This window comes from Schistocerca americana, chromosome 3, assembly GCF_021461395.2.
Source record: "Schistocerca americana isolate TAMUIC-IGC-003095 chromosome 3, iqSchAmer2.1, whole genome shotgun sequence".
NCBI lineage: Eukaryota > Metazoa > Arthropoda > Insecta > Orthoptera > Acrididae > Schistocerca > Schistocerca americana.
Genome location: NC_060121.1, coordinates 767,136,903 through 767,161,262, shown reverse-complemented (window position 1 = coordinate 767,161,262; position 24,360 = coordinate 767,136,903). Strand labels below are relative to the sequence as shown.

The following is a 24,360-nucleotide window of genomic DNA, read 5'->3' as shown; positions in this document are numbered from 1 at the left end:
ACTTCCATCGAAGGACGCCATATGAAATTGGTTTGCACATTTGGCCATTAAAATAAGTTTCCCAGTTTATGCTCCTTTCTTGGAGAATCTGAATATTTACTTTCACTTTTGTATGTAACACAGTTCACTGATGCAGTTATTGACGCCCATCTCGCTGGAACAGACTCAGACTTCACAGAAACACTTTTTTATGTTCTACTATACTAGAGTTTCTGGTAGGAAGAATATGATGTAGAATGACGTAGATACAGTTTGGAGGGTAGGGGAGAGGCTGTGTTAGACTAACGCTTTGAGCTAGCTCAAGAGGCGTGCTATGGTGGCTCAGGAAGACAATGGTCTTGGTTCGATTTCTGGTCCGTCGCACAGTTTTAATCTGTTTTGAAGATTCACTGACATATTTATTCATGAAACTTACCTGCAATATTCGTGATGGTTATAGAGAGAGGTGGCACAGGGGTTAAGAAAGAGGAAGAAGACCAGGGTTCAAATCCCCGTCAAGACAACCAGATTAAAGTTTTCCTTGGTTTTTCAGATACTTAAGTAAGGCAAATAGCCCTATGTTTACTTTAAAAGGACCCGGCTTTTCCTTCTCCATCTTTTCTCTGTAGCGGTTTGTACTCTGCTGATGTTGTCACTGGCGGGCATTTAACAACTATTTTCCTTCCTTCCTTCCTTCTTCCCTTCATCACAGACACTTACAAGAGTGGCGTAATTCTACTGCAGAGAAACACTGTTTGGTTAGAGGAGGAACGTTATCCGTCGTTACGTGGTTTTCTGAATGTTCGTAGCGTGAGAAGCTCTCCAGAGCGTAAAGATGTCGCGTGGTGCGGTCGCGTGCTGGAATTCGAGCCACGAGTACGGGATCGATAAGCCGCTAAATTGCAGGGCTTCACTCTCCTTAAGTCTCTGGTCACACGACGGCTCTATTTACTTTCTGTCGCTTGGGAAGCACTCGAACCAAAATAGACATTTCACGTTTTTAGAGATATGTAGCGCCCAAACGTGACTATATCTCTCGCTTATTAATCGTGCAACATGTTTTATTGGGATACCGAAGAATTTTACACTCCTAATAATAATATAGAAAATCTCGAAGACATCAACTAAGGCAACGTGTCGCTGCTCAGGCGCCAGTACTGATTAATAAATTTACTCAACGGGGTTTAATAAAAACGCGGTTTGTTACAGGGGGCCCGAAGCGCAGTATCCTGAGAGAATCTCTTCGAACTTTCTATAACTGCTGTCTGCAGACATGGGATTCACTGACTGTGTAAAATCGTACAGTGCAACAGATTCTCAGTTTATTTCACAAGCGACACATTACACTTTGCAAGGATTGTACATTAATTACTAACACTTTCAATTCAAACAGTACATCGGTGGTTACATTAATGACTAGTTGCTGGCTAGGTTTGGAGATCGACAGTGACGGCGATTTGATTTTGACGATAGCGACTATACGAACAGAATTATGCATGTGTTCTCTTTGTTGCTCCCTGGACGAGACCAGCATATGCAGCTTCAAGGTTAAATGATTAACGAATGGTTAATAGAGCAGGTAAAACCTGTTGCTTCCACCAAATAATTGTTCATTCAATAGCACTTAAGCCCCCACAAGCATCAGCACGAATAATAAATTGTAATGCAAGAAGAATACTGTTAGTAAGGCCCCTGTAATGCATGGTAGGATATCTTACGTCATGAATACGTCATACTCCAGTGGCTAACCGATGCATATAATGCAATAACTCTAAAGAAATTCAGTCAGAAGTTCAGTACCTGGAAGCAGGAATTTGCGGTGGAATAATGTTCACCACTCACAGCATTTATAAATTTTAGCAAACTGAGTTTATTTCAAAAAATAAAGTACGCTTATCACAGTTAACAATCGTACATTTCTGCGCTACTAAGCACCTTCGTGGGGGATTAAATAAACTGAACAGTATCATACATTGGCGAAAGCATCCGAAAATTCACCAAAAATAATTTAAGCTTCTTTACCATAAGTCTAAAGTTTAAGTTCTGTAACTGATAATTTAACGAAATTCTGAGTGCAGAAATCTCTCAAAATGAAATATAGAAAAGTTTTTAAAGTTCAGAGTAAATCGCCTAACACGGGATATTAAAGCTCGTACGTGGAAATTATTTTGGAGTATTCGTTATTGAAACGTCCACACTGCAACCAGCTCCCCTAACGCGAAATCTAACTCTCCACCAGGTGAAAATATTTCCGTGCTCCATATCGACACACTTGAAAATCAGAAGTTCACTGCCAAATACTTATTCCAGTTCACTCACGAGGCGACCTACTACCACACATCCATCCTGCCTGTCCCAGATCTCAGCCCCGACTGAAAAAAAAAACGCTAAAATGGCTGCAGCTATTTAAACCCTCACATTCACGTTATAACGTTTCCATAAATAGGAGGATGCGGAAACAAAATTTTCTTTCACTAACGTTTGTCCTATGTGTGTGTCTCCACACTTTCCCCTTTTCTCTTTTCATCCCATCAAACATCCCATCATCCCTGTCTTATCTTCAATACCTTACAAGGGACGGTCCCCTCTCTCATGTCGTTCTTCTGGTGCATCTGCTTTGTTCCTGCAAACGTCTTCAAATTCATCCACAATACTCCTCTATCGCCTTATTTTCCTGAGTAAGGTAATTTTTTATCTTATTCTTGAGCTTCAACATCCCACGATTTATGGTCGCCGTTTTATAGAAACAAAAGGGCCACTCTTGTAGCCATCTCGTAGTGGGAGTTTGTCCCTTGCACACAGAAACCAGGGCATGTCGCCTGATGCTGCTGCTTGTAGCTCGAATGTCGCGCATCGAGATGTCACGTGCTGTCATTCACTTGTGTCACTCATGTAAAATGCTGCCTTAAAGAGGTCACCACTTCCATCCCAACTAACAAGTTATTTCACCTATTCCTCCCTATCATAGTGCTGCAACAGTCGTTATCGAACTTTAGTGGCGTAACCTCCATATCTGCCAGTCAGGAATTTGTTTCTCTGAGTCTGTCTATTTCTGCATCTTCAGATCCGAACTCTGACCCCGAAAATGTTCAGTAAAGATGCCAAATTCGAAACTTCTCTCTCGAAAGCCAGGACATTAAACCTCTTACTAGAAATCCAAAACCAAATGTCTAAAAAGCGCACTCCTCCAAACCTGGTGACAGTTTCTCATCCGCTTAACTTATCCTTGCCAATCACCCAATTTGCCGCCAACATTGACCAATGTCGTAATTGTGTGATGTCTTTCATCCTGCCACTATCGGCTTCCTTAAACTACACTGCCGATCAACTTCTTTACCGCCCTTCCCTTTACAAAAAGCGGAACTGAAGGATAACATTAAAGTTTTCCTATCAGAGAACTCTTTTTTCTGGAGCAGTTTCGCCTTTGTGGGAAAACAAAAAGGAAAAAACAGGTGCTACTCTCTCAGCATCATCTTGGCACCCACTAGCCACGTAATAAAGTCACAGTCACTGATGTTTTTGGTGTGCTTTCTAAAGACGTTATCTGTAGCTGGAGCCTACCTTTTGCACTCCCTGAGTATCGTTTCTCTGTAATGCCTCAAACCACTGGCGACTACTGTCCTTCCGCACAGAGCCCGTTCTCCCGCTTTCTCTCTTCCATGAGTTTACTGTCCAGCTTTTGAAAGGACATCGCTGTGTGCATGCTAAAGGAATAACCCCTATGATGCTCCCTTACTCTGCAGTGCTCACCTGCCCGGGACAGATCAGTGCCTGTCACTGCGCCTCATGATGTGGCATGCATGGAAGCCCAACAGAAAAGAAAAAGCACAGAAAGTTAACACTGCCCCTGCAATCATTGTCACATCCATCCTTACAATTCTAAGTGCAATTGTCCTGTTATACGTACATGTCATTGGTATACTACTAAATTCCTTCTATACTTACATGTGTGACATGTGGCTAGCCACAAAGGTAACCCACCTCTCATCCCACACACCGTGTGTTGCACAGGCTCAGAGAACCTTCACTTCTCGCGCTTCTTTCAACGGAAGGATACCCTAGGCCGTCCCCTTTTGCTGTTCGATGTATTATCAAAGGTACTGCAAAATCTACTAAATGCTAAGAAGAAACTACAATGCTACACGTAACCATTAAAGCACCTGAACAATGTAGAAGACTTTGTATTCAGAGGAGCCACAGTCTAGATATGTCATTTTGAAGATAAAAGCCTTAGAGGCAAACTGTAAGTATTTTATTTAGAAGCACGACAAGGTTCACACCACTATAGCTGCAACATCAGGGGCAATGAAGTCAGGTCATGTTCTCATCGGAAAAGATAATGGGATGACACAGCGTTCATAGTCAGCAAGTTTTAGCTATGTGGCGGAAGTCAATTATAAAATGATGTAAAACAACACAGAACACTCCCATAATATCCTAACATTCAATAAATTCAGTGGCCGCACTTAAGGAGCTAGCAGCTACTAAAATCTCTAAAACCAGTTTCGTTACATCAATCATTACATTAGGCTAGGAACTGTATCTCTTACAGTAGGCTAGGAACTGCATCTTTCATGATGACAATACCTCATTAGCAGAGCTGTAAATGCCGAATACAACATTAATAAGATGCTGGAGAAGTAATTTGTCTTTATTGGCCTCTAGAACCACCAAATATAATCATTATCGAGCCATTGTAATTAATAATATCAAAGCATTGATAACTCTCTGCCTTTCTCCAATATATTTCAGGAGAAAAGTGCAGTTCCTTTGCAAAGAACAGTATAAAATTACAGTAGCGGCCATTCGGGAACCATATGTATAATTCGTCACGAAATTTCAGGCTGTTTTTGATGATAAGAGTGAATTTGCAACATATTACACGGTGTTCCAGTGCCTGTGTTGTTGAAAATTACGATGCAATGTTCCTTTAGACATGCATTACACAGGCAATATAGTATTCCTTCACCCCTCCCCCCCCCCGCCCCCGCCCACACACACACCCAGTAAACGAGTTTCAAATAGTTTCAAATAAAATGTCTCCCCTGTACGGGAATATACATAACGGATGTACAAATATAAGTTGCAGATACATGACTAGTGACTTATGGAAGTTTGTGTCTGGCGGTGAGTCATGCTCGGGTAGCCTAATGGCAAGGCGACTGCTCGAAATAAGCGGGAAATCCGGGTTCGAGTACCGGTCAAGCCCAAATTCTCATTGTCATTCCATTATACAGCTGATGGTTGTCCATAGTCGCAATTGCGAATACATTTCATGTGTTGCAAAATATTAAATGGATTTGTCCTACAGATCAGCATTACGTACACCACTGACAGACACCACCGTATCTTTACCACATTATGAACTCATAATGTCGCTAGCAATAAACAGAGGAAACTTCCCAATACCTTCCCAGTCGTCCTGAATCTGCATACTTCGGATTTCAAAATAATTACTACAGTAATCGAAATATTCCTTATCAGTCGGAGAAGCGTTTCCTACACTTTTTTCAACTCCAGTACGAATTGTATTATAACCACCATCCTGACCTGTCGCCAGAAGCAGGTGGCGATCTGACATTCGTCGCATTCATAGCACATTGTGATTAAACTACTCAGTCCGCATAATTACGTAAGAGGCATAGACTTGTTGACATTTGCATAAGCCATTTATGTCATTCATCAGTAATGAGCATTACGTTTATGAAGAAGCGTTTCAGACTATCGTAATTTTCCTTTCAATAAACTTCCAGCCTTCTTCTTCTCATTCACTGTCGGTGGAACTAGCAGATTTTTCGAGTATTACCTTAGTGAGGTGCCTCCTTCATGGCATACAAAAACAATGTCATTTTTCTCCTGTTTATTAGAATATGTTCTTGGTGCCAATAGACTGAAAAATTATCATTCTAATTCATACTGAGGTTGTACGCCAAATTTCATTTCAGCTGGAACTATACCTTTATTAGAACGAATTCTTCGGTGAAACTATCACAAACTCAGTAGATTTCAGATCGTGAACAACGGTTAAAATCAAATCCAAACCAAAAGCATACTTACATAGCAAGCTAGAAACAAACTGACAAACATCTAACATGAAGGCAGAATGTTCCAGTAAAACCACAGGGTAAGGTAAAGATGTCTGTGGCGCAAGCTTGTGACCGGGCTATTGCCTGAATACAGTCAGAGCACAGCCTTTCTTTGCCGTGGCACTAGGAGGGGGCCTAACTCCCTGGCCACCTTTTAATTCCGGGAAAGACGCCAGGTACTCGTTTTATAGCAAGCTGAGTGGCCCTGGAGTAACGCTGAAGGGACTAGAATGTGGAAAAAATCCCCGTCCTTATCGAGAAGGAAGGGAGATAAGGTTTCAACGTCCCGTCGACACCGAGGTCATTAGAGACGGAGATGGATTGATTCAAGGATGGGAAGGAGTTCGGCTGTGTATTTTCAGAGGAACCGACCCAGCATTTGGCTGAAGCGATTTATGGAAAATCAAAGAAAACCTAAATCTGTACTAGGGTTTGGAACATTGTTCTCCCAAATGCGAGCTGAGTGTGCTAAGAATGCGCCACCTCGCTTGGTTCCTTATCCCAGGGCCTCTGAGGCGAGCTTTTAGTGCTCTAACCGTTACACATTGCATGTTGAACCACAATTCAGAGAGACCTTCAGAGGTGGTGGTCCAGACTGCTGTACACACCTCTAATACCCAACATCACGTGCTCTTGTATTGATACATGCCTGTATTCGTCGTGGCATACTATCAACAAGTTCATTAAGGCACTGTTGGTCCAGATTTTCCGACTCCTCAACGGTGATTCGGCTTAAATCCCTCAAAGCGGTTGGTGGGTCAAGTCGTCCATAAACAGTCATTTTCAATATATCCCAGGCATGTTTGATAGGGTTCATGTCTGGAGACCATGCTGGCCACTCTAGTCGAGCGATGTAGTTATCCTGAAGGAAGTCGTTCACAAGATGTGGACGATGGGGGCGTGAATTGTCGACCATGAAGACAAATACCTCGCCAATATGTTGTCGATATGGTTACACCATCGGTCGGAGGAAGGCATTCACGTATCGTACAGCCGTTACGACGGGTTCCATTACCACCAGCGGCGTACGTCGGCCCCACACAATGCCACCTCAAAACAGCAGGGAACCTCCACCTTGCTACACTAGCTGGACAGTGTGTCTAAGGCGTTCAGCCTGACCGGGTTGCCTCCAAACACGTCTTCGACGATTGTCTGGTTGAAGGCATATGCGACACTCATCGGTGAAGAGAACGTGATGGCAATTCTGAGCCGTCCATTCGGTATGTTGTTGGGCTCACCTGTACCGCGTTGCACGGTGTCGGGGCTGCAAAGATTGACCTCGCCATGGACGTCGGGAGTGAAGTTGCGCATCATGTAACCTATTGCGCACTGTTTGAGTCGTAACGCAACGTCCTGTGGCTGCGCGAAAAGCATTATTCAACATGGTGGCGTTGTTGTCAGGGTTCCTCCGATCCATAATCCGTAGGTAGCGGGCATCCACTGCAGTAGTAGCCCTTGGCCGGCCTGGGGGAGGCGTGGCATCGACAATTCCTGTCTTTCTGTATCTCCTCCATGTCTGAACAACATCGCTTTGCTTCACTCCGAGACGCCTGGACTCTTCCCTTATTGAGAGCCCTGCCTGGAACAAAGTAACAATGCGGACGCGATAGAACCGGGGTATTGACTGCGTAGGCATGGTTTAACTATAGACAACAAGAACCGTGTACCTCCTTCCTTGTGGAATGACTGGAACTGATCAGATGTCAGACCCCCTCCGTCTGACTGGCGCTCCTCATGCACGGTTCTTTACATCTTTGGGCGGATTTAGTGACATCTCTAAACAGTCAAAGGGGCTGTGTCTGTGTTACAATATCCCAGTCAACGTTTATCTTCAGGGGTTCTGGGAACTGGGGTGACGCAAATCTTTTCTTGATGTGTGTATTTGTCAGCTATTGATTTCTAATACCTACCTCCTGTAAAGTTGCCAATCACTAGAGATCTATGTGGATGTGGATATCAGCGAACATTCACAGTATTGTTGACTTTGAGGATAAAAGCCTCGGCTGGTGTTAACATCCACGGCTGTATCTGCGGACATCCGCATTAATAATTACTTTACTGTTAAATCCTCAAGGATAGTGTCAATGACTTGATTTTTGTGGATTTTTGTATTACAAGCGATGAATAATAATAATTATTGTCATGCTTTCCGTTTTGAGTTGTTCCTTAGTTGCTTGAAAGTTCATGGAGGTCTTTGCAACTAAAGGGAAGGTAGTTTGTAGTATCGGTGGCTATCTTACGTCTGAGTCATTACAGTTTCTTTGACGTCTACAGTGATTAGTTACATAATTACCGAAAGCCATTGCAAAGTGAAGTGAAGACTGTTCTAGCACACTTCATCCATTGGGATCATGGTTTCATGTCTGACTCCTGTTTGTGTATCACATACAGCGTAAATAAATTCTATGTCGTCAAAGCCTAACTCCGAAAGCTAGAAAGTTATTTTTTTTCTTTTGTGTGTGCCTATCGACAACTCAACGCTTCTACTTTCCGGTGAGTGGTGTCCTTTAATCCAAAAAGCATTTACATTCAACGAGAACTTTCTTACAACTGAAATAATTTTCGATACAAAATCAGTGAATCTGTCAATGTTTCTCCGTAATATATTCATAACTACACAATGCAACGCTTAACACACTGATATCTGTAGTACGTTAAAATGAAGTAATATGATGGTAATTTAACGCAAATTTGACGAACTAACTGTGGCTAATATTTAATAGCATGCTTTGAGTAGTCTCCTTTAATACGTATGTATTTAGATTCTACAAGAACTTTCCTACAATTTAAATAATATTCAGTACAATATGAGTGAATCTACAAAATTTTCTCTGAAGTATATTCATAAGTGCACAAAGTAACGCTTGATAAACTGCAAAGTGCAGCGTCTTTTATGAAGTAACATTATGGTAAATTAAAGAAATTTGACAAGCGAACTATGACTAACATGTAATAGCATGCAGGATGTGGCGACAACTTTTATCACGATTTCATTTGGGGGCCTAATATTGAGAAAATAGATTTTGGAATATTTGTCACAGTAATAAGGACAAAAATTTGTAAGATAGGGAACGTATCAAGAATATGAATGGCTAAGTTACACTGAAATTCAATCCTGGTCGGCGCCTTAGTGTGTTGAATGTAAGTTACGAGATGCGATTCCAGCAGACGAAGCTTCAGGTTAGGACTGTGATTACCGTCAGAGTTCCAACATACCAAACGGGTTGAACTGCTTTCAATATTAATATCCACAGATGTAGATAAAATAATTGTGGATGTGGTGCGGATTCGGATACAAAATGTTTTATCTGCGTAAACCTCTATGCGTGAACCAATTGCTATAGGAGACTGCATGCCGCAGAAATTTCTAAAATATCTCACAGCGAAGGTCAGAAGTATACCTTTCCACCTACAAAAGATATTTTCCATGAAACTGCTCTGGACTGCAGCACGCATGAACCAATGTTTTGGACATTATCGCAAGTGCCCACTTACAATGTGATATGTGGTGCTACAGAAGAATGCTGAAGTTTAGATGGGTAGATCACATAACTAAAGAGGAGGTATTGAATAGAATTGGGGAGAAGAGGAGTTTGTGGCACAACTTGACTAGAAGAAGGGATCGGTTGGTAGGGCATATTCTGAGGCATCAAGGGATCACCAATTTAGTATTGGAGGGCAGCGTGGAGGGTAAAAATCGTAGAGGGAGACCAAGAGAGGAATATACTAAACAGATTCAAAAGGATGTAGGTTGCAGAAGGTACTGGGAGATGAAGAACGTTGCACAGGATAGAGTAGCATGGAGAGCTGCATCAAACCAGTCCTTGGACTGAAGACCACAACAACAACGCTCTACAGAGCGGAAAAATTTTGTGGAAACACAAAAGAAATGTTATCTAAAGTGCAGTAATAGCTTCTGCCCCTCTAGTCGCCTATGGCGACACGCTTACATCTGTGGGGCTTCGCCTTCGACCTCAATCGGGTGTCGACGGCGCCGCGCGGCCGGCGAGCTGCAGTCTGCGGGCAGCGGCTGTGATCGGAGGACTCTTTGCCACGCAGGTACGTCGCAATGCACTGAGGCTTTCCTTCTGTCAGAAGGTGGCTGATACCGAAGTTCCTCATATCTAACTTATGGCCTTCCATGCTTCGCGTGCAGGCACGGTGAAAACACGAACTCAAAAGCCCAAACATGAAGGTGAATAGAAAATGCACAATACAACGCGGGTGGCATGTCTCCATCCCAAATACTACTTTCGTAGCTGTTTTCTCTGTCTAGTAATTTCCATTTCTTATGAGTCCATCAGTAAATATTCGTATAATCAGTGCTACAGGAAATCATCTTTCGTAGCTTTGCGTCACGTACTCGTAGCACCCCGGGAACAAGAAGCAAGATAAGCCTCAAATTTGAACGTGTGGTGTGGTCTGTTTCTTACAATTTAACACAAAACAAATCTGGATCATGTATTATGAGTTTTTCAGTAGTAAAAAGATCTGTTGTAATTTATTCCGGGCGCTCTTGCTTATTTTATCATCAAAGAAAACACGAAGGAGTTGTAAGGCACCAAAAATCTCCAATGAACTGTTCAGCCATCTAACTGCGCCTGAAAGACAGATGTTCAGTTACGGATGACCAATTGCGGATGTTAAAGTTCGGCCGGCCGAAGTGGCCGTGCGGTTCTAGGCGCTACAGTCTGGAGCCAAGCGACAGCTACGGTCGCAGGTTCGAATCCTGCCTCGGGCATGGATGTGTGTGGTGTCCTTAGGTTAGTTAGGTTTAATTAGTTCTCAGTTCTAGGCGACTGATGACCTCAGAAGTTAAGTCGCATAGTGCTCAGAGCCATTTGAACCATTTGATGTTAAAGTTCAACTTTCTGGTATAGCACGCGTCACATGAGAAGGATTATTTTTTCATATGGGATCCAGGTTAGTAAATTCTAAATTTATGATGTCCAGATATAGATTAATAATTGACATGCATTCACAATTATTTCTGGTGTGCATTTTCTAAACGCATTTATGTGAAATAGGCACTCACCTGTTAAGTAAAGAATATCGGAATCTAAGTAACATTCTGTTTACCTAGTCAAAAATTACGACAGATACGCGAAACGTGCCCGTGAAGGTAGCAAACTGTTCCGTGATTCACGACACCTACACGTTCCGTAATCCAAAATTACTTCAACTTCGTTTACAGCAAGAAGTGATTTTGATCTTTCCAGGTGACTACGCTGAGAAAACCAATATTTTTTTCCATTACGTAAGTTTTGGTTAGTTTACATGAAACGAAATTTCGTTTGTTAATGGATTTAAATGGTTAAGAATTTAGTATGGTATCTATGCACAGACTTACAGTGATGAGCCACAGACATTATGACCATCTACTGAACAGCTGTTGCCGGCCGGTGTGGCCGAGCGGTTCTAGGCGCTTCAGTCTGGAACCGCGCAGGTTCGAATCCTGCCTCGGGCATGGACGTGTGTGACGTCCATAGGTTACTTAGGTTTAAGTAGTTCTAAGTTCTAAGGGACTGATGACATCAGAAGCTAAGTCCCATAGTGCTCAGAGCCATTTGAACCATTTGAACAGCTGTTGATCATGTTTTGAATCGTAATTAGGCAGCGAATCTTTGTGGCATAGATTCGACAATTCCTTAGTAGGTTTCGGGATGTATATAGCACCAGGTATCTACACAGGGTTACCCAATCCCCGTAAATTACCGAATGGCGATTTGTAGGCGCGGAGGTGGCACCCAGATTTGTCCCCGATATGGTCCTTCGGGCTCCGATGGGGCCAATATTATGGTCAAAACATCAACGTTTCATTATAATGCTCCTCAAGTCACTGAAGTGCGAATCTGGCCTTGTGACACAGACAATTATCCTACTAGAAGACGTCACAACCATCTTGGAACACCTTAAGCTCGAAGGGACGCAGGTGGTCCGCAACAATGTTCGCCTTGTTCACACCTGGCGTGGTGCCTTCGATTACTACCACAGGTCCCTTGGAAGCCCAGGTGAATGTCCCCCACAGCACGATACTGCCCTACAGGCCTGTGTCCTCAGTGCAGAGCATGTTTCGAGCGGCCATTCCCCCGTATAACGGCGTATCCGGACACGATCATCGAGAGACTGTACCAGGAAAAGTGACTCATCCGACCAGGCGACACGTTTTCATTGATCCTGATACCAGTCTCTATGATCCCGTGCCTAACTGATGATGCGGTTGGGTCAGCTTGCAAACACATGGCGGTCGTCTGCTGCGGAGCTCAGTATTCAACAGTTTGCTTTCATCGGTGTGTTCTGAAACACTGGTGCCTGTGGAAGCATTGTACTCTCTTGTCACAGTTCTAGCGGCTCCCCACGTTGGCGATTCGAGTCCTCCCTCGGGCATGGGTGTGTGTGTGTGTGTGTGTGTGTGTGTGTGTGTGTGTGTGTGTGTGTGTGTTGTCCTTAGCGTAAGTTAGTTTAAGTTACATTAATTAGTGTATAAGTGTAGGGACTGATGACCTCAGCAGTTTGCTCCCATATAACCTTACCACAAATTTCCAAAATTTTCCATGTTCTGTGGTGAGGCGTGCACGTCGAACACCCTATCGTTTGCTTGTGATTTCACGATGCTATAACCATTTTCCACTAATGATCACGACAGTATCACGTGGACAGCCGACCAGCTTCGCCGTTTTCGAGATAATCGTTCCATGCGACGGACCATAACAATCTACCCTTTGTCAAAGTCTGCTTCATCTGTGGATTTCCCCCTTTGCAAAGCCGGCCGGGGTGTCCGAGAGGTTCTAGGCGCTGCAGTCTGGAACCGCGCGACCGCTACGGTCGCAGGTTCGAATCCTGCCTCGGGCATGGGTGAGTGTGATGTCCTTAGGTTGGTTCGGTTTAAGTAGTTCTAAGTTCTAGGGGAGTAATGACCTCAGAAGTTAAGTGCCATAGTGCTCAGAGCCATTTGAACCCCTTTGCAAACATAGTTCAGATGGCTCTAAGCCCAATGGGACTTAGCATCTGCGGTCGTCAGTCCCCTAGACTTAGAACTACCTAAACCCAACTAACCTAAGGACATCACACACATCCATGCCTGAGGCAGAAATCGAACCTGCGACCTTAGCAGCAGGCCGGTTGCGGAGTGAAGCGCCTAGAAGCGCTCGGCCGCAGCGGCCGGCTCCCTTTTCATGCAGTTTCTTCGCCAGAATGATTACTCCTTCGTCTCTCCTCCTATTATAAACATTTCTTTCCGCGTCACGTGCCCGCATCTCCAGCAGACAGCATTCAGTCTCGTGATAGTGATTGCCGTGTTTAGGCTCATCGGTGTATAACCTAATTTTAAGATCGGCGTTGCTTATAACATTTTAACAGTAGAAATGCTCTGAGCATAACTTAAGATTGCACTGTTGGTTAACGTAATAAACACAGTAACTAACTGTAAGCAAAATAATTGTGTCCGATTGATGTGAACTACACCCTAAGGGAAGAAAAAACGACGCAGCATGAAGGAATTATCCGAATGGGATGAAAATCGGTAGATGTGACTTTAATGTCAAACAGATGGTTACAATTTCAAAAAAATGGTATGTTTTATTCAAGAGAAAGAGCTTCAAAAATTGAGAAAGTCGACTCATAGAGTTGTTGGATGTCCTGATGAGGGATATAGTGCCAAATTCTGTCCAACTTGCGCTGAGATCACCAAAATCCCTCGCTGATTGGATCACCCTGTCCAAAATGCTTCAAACGCTCGGTATTGGGGAGAGATCCGGGGAGCTTGCTGGCCAAGGTACGGACTGGCAAGCACGAAGACAAGCAGAAGAAACTCTCGCCATGTTCGGATGGGAACTGTCTTTCTGAAATCTAAGGACAGGATGACTTGCCATGAAGGGCAACAAAACGGGGCGTATAATGCCGTCGACGAACAAGTGTGCTGTAAGGGTGGCGTGGATGACAACCAAAGCCGTTCTAATATGAAAGGAAATGGCACGCCAGATCATCACGCGTGGTTGTCGCGCAATATGGCGGACACAGTTAGGATGGTGTTCCACCGCTGTCCTTGGCGTCTCCAGACAAGTCTTCGCTGATCGTCGGGGCTCAATTCGAAGTGGGACTCATCACTGAACACTATTCAGTCAATGAGATTCCAGGTCGAAGACGTATTTGGAGTAGTGACGGACGGTAGTGGGATACCAATCTGTCACCCGCCATACGGCCCGACAACCGTGAGTGATGGTCTCGGGTTCCATTTCATTTCATAGAAGGACCCCTCTGGTTCTCACACGCAGCACCTTTAGCGCACAGCGGTAAGCCGATGATACTTTATGCCTCGTTTCTCTTCCCATCTGAGGACATTTGGAGCATTATTGACAGGACCATCCAAAAATCTCGGAATCTGACGATCTAAAGCACCAGTTGCACATAATTTGGCACGATATGCCTTAGGAATACATCCAACAACTCTATCAAGGGCCAGAGGCGGACCAATCCATAGTGACTTGCTCAATTTGTGAAGCACTTTCTCTTAAAAAATCATCCAATTATTTTGAAATTTTAATCCTTTTTTGTCTGCACATGTACATCGCATCTACAGATTTCTGCCCCATTTTGATAAGTCGTTCGGGATGCGTTGTTCTCTCTCTCTCTCTTTCTCTTTCTCTTTCTCTTTCTCTCTCTCTCTCTCTCTCTCTCTCTCTCACACACACACACACACACACACACACACACACACACTGTCTTAGCGTGTTTTTTTTAGATGCCATGTAAGCGTATGAAGAAGAGCGATAGCGCTCTATTGAAATGAATGTCTGAGTGGATGGAAGGACAATGGAAGCCGTAAGAAATAGGGCCATTGTGTATGCTGCAAGTGTTCAATACATAGTGCCATACGAAACACTAAGCCAACGTATGATCCGCGTTAGAGAGAACAAGACAACGCGAAATATAGTAAAACAAACTGTTTCTACAAACGAGCTTGAAGCTGCTCTAGCAAAGACACTTCGAGACTTAGTGTAAACAGATTTTTCTATTACTCCCCATGATGTTCGCAGGACAGCCTAGGGTTACTCAGAACTCGTGGAAATTCGACATTATTTCAGCAAAAAAGATAAAATGACTAGGTACGACTAGTTCCATATGACGGAATCAGGCTACATTAAAGAAGAAGCATTATATTCATGTGTTTTATGAACTTCAGACCAGTGCTATCTGTAGTGCTTTTGATGTACAGCCACAAGCTGCTAACAAAATCGGTCATCTCTCTTGAATATTGTATGAAACATGACATTCTGGCTTTGTACTTTCGCTGCCATACAAGAAACGCACTCCAGCCTTTTGACATGGCAGTTTTCTAGCCACTGGACACCTTCTGCAAACAAGTGTGGCCGGCCGGGGTGGCCGAGCGGTTCTAGGCGCTACAGTCTGGAACCGCGCGACCGCTACGGTCGCTGGTTCGAATCCTGCCTCGGGCATGGATGTGTGTGATGTCCTTAGGTTAGTTAGGTTTAATTGGTTCTAAGTTCTAGGGGACTGATGACCTCAGAAGTTAAGTCCCATAGTGCTCAGAGCCACTTGAACCAAACAAGTGTGTTGTTAAAGGATGCTCAGCCACTCACAGCAGGCGCTAACAAAAAAGCGGTTTGGTTCGCTTTAGAGAGAACCCTGGGAAATCGGCTACAGTCCAAAGTCCCGTAGGATGTTTCAGAGGAATAGGAATTTCCTCTACAAAGCGGCTGGCAATGCCAGAAGATAAGTTGATTTCTGAAACAACACGGGGCATCTAAGAGACTGATTTCAGCACCCATTTATGGAAATTGAAAATAGAGATGTTGGGTGGAGCAAGATGCGTATTGTCGTCTCCCAAGAAGCCTAATTAGAGGACTAAGCGTCGAGGTGGAATTACGACGAAAGGGATGGAAATATTGACAGCTCTTTGAAGAATACGAAACATTAAGCTCACGGAAGAACTGTCTGTTTCTACTAAGCCACTGAAGGGAAAAAGACTGCTGAAAGAACGAAACTGCAAAAGTACTTTAAAGAAAATGAAACACGAATCATATGGCGAAAGAATTATCATCATTTAGACAAAATAATGTACGAACGACGGGAAGGGGAAATGTCCGGTATGAACAATGACATATACCCGCAGAATAATACCAGCAGAGCTGCCTATCCTAATGACATCCGACAGGTCAGCAATAACAGTGCCGCACGCCCGCACTCCATGATATACAGAGCGAGATGCAAAATTCAGAAAATTTTAGAAACCAGTAGTGAAAGCTAGCTCTACCACAGGGATACGAAGCAGTTACCTCTTGACTGATTGCCATCAGATATACGACTGGAAGGAGGTTTCCTATATCTCAGTGCCAATCCTTCATCAGAAGCAAACTGAACGACAGAGAGACTTAAATGTTAAGTAATAAAATTGCTACGATTCGCACAACACAGAAATGAATTAGTAGATATAGTGGCAGTTCTCTGAAAGATTATGTGCAGTATACTGACATAGCTAGAAAATTGTTGTGAAATGCGCAGTCTCAAGGGCATATCTTCGTCAGCAGTATCAACTGACGTGGACAGTAATATGCTTATGACAATGTTCTTCAAGTGTTGTGGATCGTAGCAATGAATGCTGTTATTTCAGTGTCGAACAAAAATGAACAGTGACATGAAGTTTAGCTAGACGATACAGAAACACCTTCTCGCTGTTTATTTATTTTGTTTATTGTTTTATCCTCCTCACGATTTGGACCATTAGGTCCTCTGTTACATTTAACCACGCATTCATTACGACGCATTTGCGAAATTTCTTACATATCACACGCATTTCAAAACTTATAAAAAGCTATTACATAAATAATGGAATCAGCAACAGCGCTATTACGAAAAAAAAAACAAAGTTTATATTCCATTCTGCAAAACAACGTAATAAAGACAAATTAAGGGCACCTAGATTAAACTGTGGGTAGTGGCAGCAAAGGACACGAGGAGAGGTAAGGGGAGCGAAGGAAAGAGGCGCTGCTAGGTGATGAATAGAAAGATAAAGCTGCGTAAATGGAAGACTATGTGAGCATTTGTTATATTATCTGACACAGAAAAAATGGTTGTTTGGTTGATTTGGGGGAAGGGGCCAAACAGCGAGGAACCATCCCGGAATTCGCCTGAAGCGGTTTAGGGAAATCACGGAAAACCTAAATAAGGATGGCCGGACATGGGTTTGAACCACCTTCCTCCAGAATGCGATTCCAGTGTACTAACCACTTCGCTCGGTGAAAAACGGCCATAGATGTTAGTTTTTAAGTAAAGTTATGAGATGACAAAAGTAAATACTTAAGCTTTTCCTTAATGCATCATAGCAATGAATTGCGCACAACGTGCAGGTGACTGATCCAGGTGTAGACAAAAGCACTGGAGAAGGAATTAATATTTTCGATTCATGGATGCGCACAGCTAAGGTACTAGATAAGTAGGACCTTGTGCTACGTAACACTGAGAAGTGAATGATGTGACATAGCGTATGGTAGTCACGCAAGTTTTGTGTCATGCTTTCACAAAACTTTAGAACGCATGATGAAACACCAACTGAGATATTTCTAGAATGAAATGTTCACTCTACAGCGGAGTGTGCGCTGATATGAAACTTCCTGGCAGATTAAAACTGTGTGCCGGACCGAGACTCGAACTCGGGACCTTTGCCTTTCGCGGGAAAGTGCTCTACCAACTGAGCTACCCAAGCACGACTCACGCCCCGTCCTCACAGCTTTAATTCCGCCAGTACCTTGTCTCCTACCTTCCAAATTTCACAGAAGCTCTCCTGCGAACCTTGCAGAACTACCACTCCTGGAACAAAGGATATTGCGGCGACATGGCTTAGCGGCCATTCAACGAAACATAATCGATATGGGCTTTCGGAGCCTAAGTCCCATTCGTGTGCCCTTGATGACTGCGCGACACAAAGCTTTACGCCTCTCCTGGGCCCATCAATACCGACATTAGACTGTTGATGACTGGAAACATGTTGCCTGGTCAGAAGAGTCTCGTTTCAAAATTATATCGAGCGGATGGACGTGAACGGGTGTGGAGACAACCTCGTGAATTCATGGACCCTGCATGTCAGCATGGGACTGTTGAAGCTGGTGGAGGCTCTTTAATGGTGTGGGGTGTGTGCAGTTGGAGTGCTATGTGACCCCTGATAAGTCTAGATACGACTCTGACAGGTAACACGTACGTAAGCATCCTGTCTGATCATCTGCATCATGTCCACTGTGCATTCCGAAGGAGTTGGCCAATTCAAGCAGGACAATGCGACACCCCACATGTCGAGAATTGCTACAGAGTGACTCCAGGAACACTGTTCTGAGTTTAAACACTTCCGCTGACTACCAGACTCCTCAGACATGAACTTTATTGAGCGTATCTGGGATGCCTTGCAACGTGCTGTTCACAAGAGGACTCCACCCGCCTTACTTTTACGCACTTATGGACAGCCCTGCAGGATTCATGGTGTTGGTTCCCTCCAGCACTACTTCAGACATTAGTCGAGTCCATGCCACGTTGTGTTGCGACCCTTCTGCGTGCTCGCCGGGGCTGGCACGATAATAGGCAGGTGTACCAGTTTCTTTGGCTCTTCAGTGTATATCCATTTATTTGTAGGCAGATCAAGAACAAAGAAATGCGCTATCTCTGTTTCTATTATTATAACAAACTTATGCAGTAATCAAATCAAACTAGAGTAAAGTTATACATAGTCCTGCAATACTTGAAACGATTCTATAAGAGAAACATGAGAAAGAGAACCAGAAAAATTTCTACTTTATTTGACTGAAGAATGTGACGGTAATGTGTGTCTTCAAAGAAGTGAGAAAAGTCTTTCCTCCATAGAACGCTAGAAAGACCACCTGACTGGAAGACAAACTGAAAACAATACAAGGAATGCATGGCAGACTCATGTGTAATCTTGGGGAACATTTTTCAGAAAAATGATGATGGAATATAAATTTTTAATGTTACGTTTAGCATGATATTCGAAAAATGAACTGTGTTCGATTACCTTTTGCATTAAATCTCAAAAGGAAAGCTTAAAATCTGCGCCACAGGGTAATCTGAATTTTGAAATCGCTTGGATTCGTGAGTCCAGTCAGGGTTGAGCACTCGGACACGTTGGCTTCAGAGCAGGAAAATAATATGCAGCTGATACTAGTTTTTTGTTCCTTTTTGTTTTAATTAATAACCTTGAATTCACTATTGGTGCTATTGAAAGATGGGATATTTCCTTGTCGACAGAGAGGATCTTTGTAACGTTTGAGCAGTGGCCTCTAGTCATGAAACGTACCCATGCTGCTCCTCCACGGAGCCGAACAGGAACACACTGGAAGGAGATCCAACTGAATAACAACTTAGTTCTATACTATTACTCACCAAGCAGCCCTCTTTAGTTATTTCCGTCCACTCATAACTGAAATTTGAAAGACAGAGCCTTCCAGATACAAACTTTCCAAAATGAATCTATTTTTTTTTTTTTTTTTTTTTTTTTTTTTTTTTTTTTTTTTTTTTGTGGCAGTTCAATAACTTCGACAGTGGACAAGTAAAGTTGTTGTGTACTTACACTCGCTTGTCTGAAGAGATGAACTGCAAGCTGCTGATTTCCCGCAAACCATTACTACGAATCTTAAATAATATTCAAATGTTATAGCCCAGAAATCAGTGAAACTTGAATGAAGTATCTTGACAGGAGAAAAATTTGGTTGCACAAATGAAAATACCGTAGGCATAATATTCTTATTTACTTTTAATTTTTATTTTTAATAGTTGAAAATTGATAAGTCCGATACGAAAGTACTTACCTTATATTTATGTACTATATGAAATCATTGACTAAAATCTATAACGAAATTTCTGGAACCCAATAGACAAAGGGTACTCCATCTGATCCTTAATCATGCACAGACATTTGGGAACAATCTTTGCAAGAAATGCGATATTAAAAAGTTAGGTTTAGGTTCTGATGTCCTTAATACTTTTCAACGTGTATTAAGTCAATAAATGAGTTTTATGGTGCACCCTCTTAGTCACATTTTTTGGCATGTTGTTTAATGTCTGTAATTGTGCAACTTCTTTGGAGTGAAAATTTCCCCGAAAAACAACTATGATAATAAATAAACATTAGCCTATGTATACAACAACATTGTATGTCAATATTCTCCTAGTGTTTACTGTGGAACATGCGTTAAATCTGTCGTGTTTTATCAGAAGAAAAATAAATAGTTACAAAATGTAGCAAAAGATGGCGCTGTAAGCATGATAATTTAATAGTAATCGACTACAAATGACAAATGAATCATACAACAATGCCTAAAGTGTACGTTTGACGTTAAACAAACTGTACCACTCAGTGTGCATGGGTGTACATGTTTGATACTGTTAGTTACGTAAGGCCGTCCGCCACAGCCATGTCGTATCACATCGGATGGGAAAGATTGGTTTTTAATTGTCCTGAAGCGAAAACCCTCAAAAAAATGCATCAGTCAAAATCCAATCGGATTATTAATTTCCGTGTGACCGGCGCAAAACACGTTCAATATGCTTTCCACCGTTTTCTTCAGTAAGTTGAAATCGAGAAACAGCGTCTTCCACAACCGATCGAAGTGTTCCTGGGGTCACATTCAGAATGTGTTGCGCAATGCATGCCTTCATGCAGCTAAGTTTGCAATCGGAACACTGAACACAACATCTTCCAGATAGCCCCACAGCCAGAAGTCACACGGATTTTATCAGGTGATCGGGAAGGCCAGGCCGTTGGGAAATGGCGGCTGACAATTCTATCATTTCCGAAATGGTGCTTCAGCAGCTGCTTAACCGGATTTGCAATGTGCGTAGGTGCGCCATCTTGCATAAAAATGATCCCATCCACTCATCTACGTTGTTCGAGAACTTTAATGACGTGGTTGCGCAAAAGACACTCATAGAGTTTACCAGTGTCGGTACAGGTAACAGGACCGGAAGCACCTGTATCTTCGAAAAAATACGACTCTATGATAAATTATGCCGTAAACACGCACCACACAGTGACCTTTTAGGGATGAAGCGGTACTGGTTGATTTGCGAGTGGATTTTCCGTTTCCCATATTTGACAATTCTGTATTCACATATTCTGTCAGTTGGAAATGGGCTTCGTCTATCCACAAAATCTTCCACGGGCAATCATTGTCCACTTCCATGCGAGCAAGAAATGCTAAAGCGAAGGTCTAACTTGCTGGCAGGTCAACGGAAGCAACTTGTGCACATGGGTAATTTTGAATGGATATAATCATATTGTGATGTTGCAGTTCTTCTTATTATGTCCGTGCTTGCTAAGAAATGGGAAGAAGAATTCCGCCTTATGCAAGACACCTTTTTTCTGTTTTGTTACATCCAGACATGTTTCAGCACATTTTGTGCTATCATCAGTGGGTTTTTTTTTATTTTTTAACTGTAAAATTGTTGTTACATATTTACAATTGTAAATATTATATACCAAAAGTTTCGCTAAATGTTAATATGTAACAACAATTTTACATTTAGAAAATAAAAAATAACCCACTGAAAATAGCACAAAATGTGCTGAAACATGTCTGGGCGAAACAAAACAGAAAAAAAGTGTCTTGCATAAGGCGGAATTCCTGTTCGCATTTGAATGGATAGCAAAGAAGGGGTTTACGCACCGTGCTCACGGGTATGTCCAATGTTCTGGAAGTTCTCCGTTTGCACACCACCATTCGTCTCCTCCTGTATTATTGTGGCCACTGCTTCCACTGACATCGAATCAATTCGTTTCCTCCCTCTACCTAGTTGCACCCTCCCCCCATGTACCATGGACCTTGCCGTGGGTGGGGAGGCTTGCGTGCCTCAGTGATACAGATAGCCGTACCGTAGGTGCAACCACAACGGAGGGGTATCTGTTGAGAGGCCAGACAAACGTGTGGTTCCTGAAGAGGGGCAGCAGCCTTTTCAGTAGTTGCAAGGGCAACAGTCTGGATGATTAACTGATCTGGCCTTGTAACAATAACCAAAACGGCCTTGCTGTGCTGGTACTGCGAACGGTTGAAAGCAAGGGGAAACTACGGCCGTAGTTTTTCCCGAGGGCATGCAGCTTTACTGTAGTGTTAAATGATGATGGCGTCTTCTTGGGTAAAATATTCCGAAGGTAAAATAGTCCCCCATTCGGATATCCAGGCGGGGACTACTCAAGAGGATGTCATTATCAGGAGAAAGAAAACTGGCGTTCTACGGATCGGAGCGTGGAATGTCAGATCACTTAATCGGGCAGGTAGGTTAGAAAATTTAAAGAGGGAAATGGATAGGTTAAAGTTAGATATAGTGGGAATTAGTGAAGTTGGGTGGCAGGAGGAACAAGACTTCTGGTTAGGTGACTACAGGGTTATAAACACAAAATCAAATAGGGGTAATGCAAGAGTAGGTTTAATAATGAATAGGAAAATAGGAATGCGGGTAAGCTACTACAAACAGTATAATGAACGCATTATTGTGGCCAAGATAGATACGAAGCCCACGCCTACTACAGTAGTACAAGTTTATATGCCAACTAGCTCTGCAGATGACGAAGAAATTGAAGAAATGTATGATGAAATAAAAGAAATTATTCAGATAGTGAGGGGTGACGAAAATTTAATAGTCATGGGTGACTGGAAACGGTATTAGGAAAAGGGAGAGAAGGAAACACAGTAGGTGGATATGGATTGGGGCTAAGAAAGAAAAGAGGAAGCCGCCTGTTAGAATTTTGCACAGAACACAACTTAATGATAGCTAACACTTGGTTTAAGAATCATGAAAGAAGGTTGTATACATGGAAGAACCCAGGAGATACTTAAAGGTATCAGATAGATTATATAATGGTAAGACAGAGATTTAGGAACCGGGTTTTAAAAGTGTAAGACATTTCCAGGGGCAGCTGTGGACTCTGACCACAATCTATTGGTTATGACCTGTAGATTAAAACTGAAGAAACTGCAAAAAGGTGGGAATTTAAGGAGATGGGACCTGGATGAACTGAAAGAACCAGAGGTTGTACAGAGTTTCAGGGAGAGCATAAGGGAACAATTGACAGGAATGGGGGAAAGAAAAACAGTAGAAGAAGAATAAGTAGCTTTGAGGGATGAAATAGTGAAGGCAGCAGAGGATCAAGTAGGTAAAAAGACGAGGTCTAGTAGAAATCCTTGGGTAACAGAAGAAACATGGAATTTAATGGATGAAAGAAGAAAATATAAAAATGCAGTAAATGAAGCAGGCAAAAAGGAATACAAACGTCTTAAAAATGAAATCGACAGGAAGTGCAAAATGGCTAAGCAGGGATGGCTAGAGGACAAATGTAAGGATGTAGAGGCTTATTTCACTAGGGGTAAGATAGATACTGCCTACAGTAAAATTAAAGAGACCTTTGGAGAAAAGAGAACCACTTGCATGAATATCAAGAGCTCAGATGGAAACCCAGTTCTAAGCAAAGAAGGGAAAGCAGAAAGGTGGAAGGAGTATATAGAGAGTCTATACAAGGGTGATGTACTTGAGGACAATATCATGGAAATGGAAGAGGATGTAGATGAAGATGAAATGGGAGATACAATACTGCGTGAAGAGTTTGACAGAGCACTGAAAGACCTGAGTCGAACCAAGGCCCCCGTAGTAGACAACATTCTATTGGAACTACTGACGGCCTTGGGAGAGCCAGTCCTGACAAAAGTCTACCATTTGGTGAGCAAGATGTATGAAACAGGCGAAATACCCTCAGACTTCAACAAGAATATAATAATTCCAACCCCAAAGAAAGCAGGTGTTGACAGATGTGAAAATTACCGAACAATCAGTTTAATAAGCCACAGCTGCAAAATACTAACACAAATTCTTTACAGACGAATGGAAAAACTAGTAGAAGCCGACCTCGGGGAAGATCAGTTTGGATTCCGTAGAAATACTGGAACACGTGAGGCAATACTGACCTTACGACTTATCTTAGAAGAAAGATTAAGGAAAGGCAAACCAACGTTTCTAGCATTTGTAGACTTAGAGAAAGCTTTTGACAATGTTGACTGGAATACTCTCTTTCAAATTGTAAAGGTGGCAGGGGTAAAATACAGGCAGCGAAAGGCTATTTACAATTTGTACAGAAACCAGATAGCAGTTATAAGAGTCGAGGGACATGAAAGGGAAGCAGTGGTTGGGAAGGGAGTAAGACGGGGCTGTAGCCTCTCCCCGATGTTATTCAATCTGTATATTGAGCAAGCAGTGGAGGAAAGAAAAGAAAATTTCGGAGTAGGTA

General features: G+C 42.7%; 1 protein-coding gene across 1 annotated transcript in view; it reads left to right on the top strand.

The window, feature by feature from the left end:
- The first annotated feature begins 10,093 nt into the window (after positions 1-10,093).
- Positions 10,094-24,360, top strand: part of LOC124606383 — a 302,259-nt gene continuing 287,992 nt past the window's right edge. The window contains exon 1 of the mRNA XM_047138364.1: positions 10,094-10,124. The gene's annotated coding sequence lies outside the window, so the exon portion shown is untranslated. The remainder of the gene's footprint in view (positions 10,125-24,360) is intronic.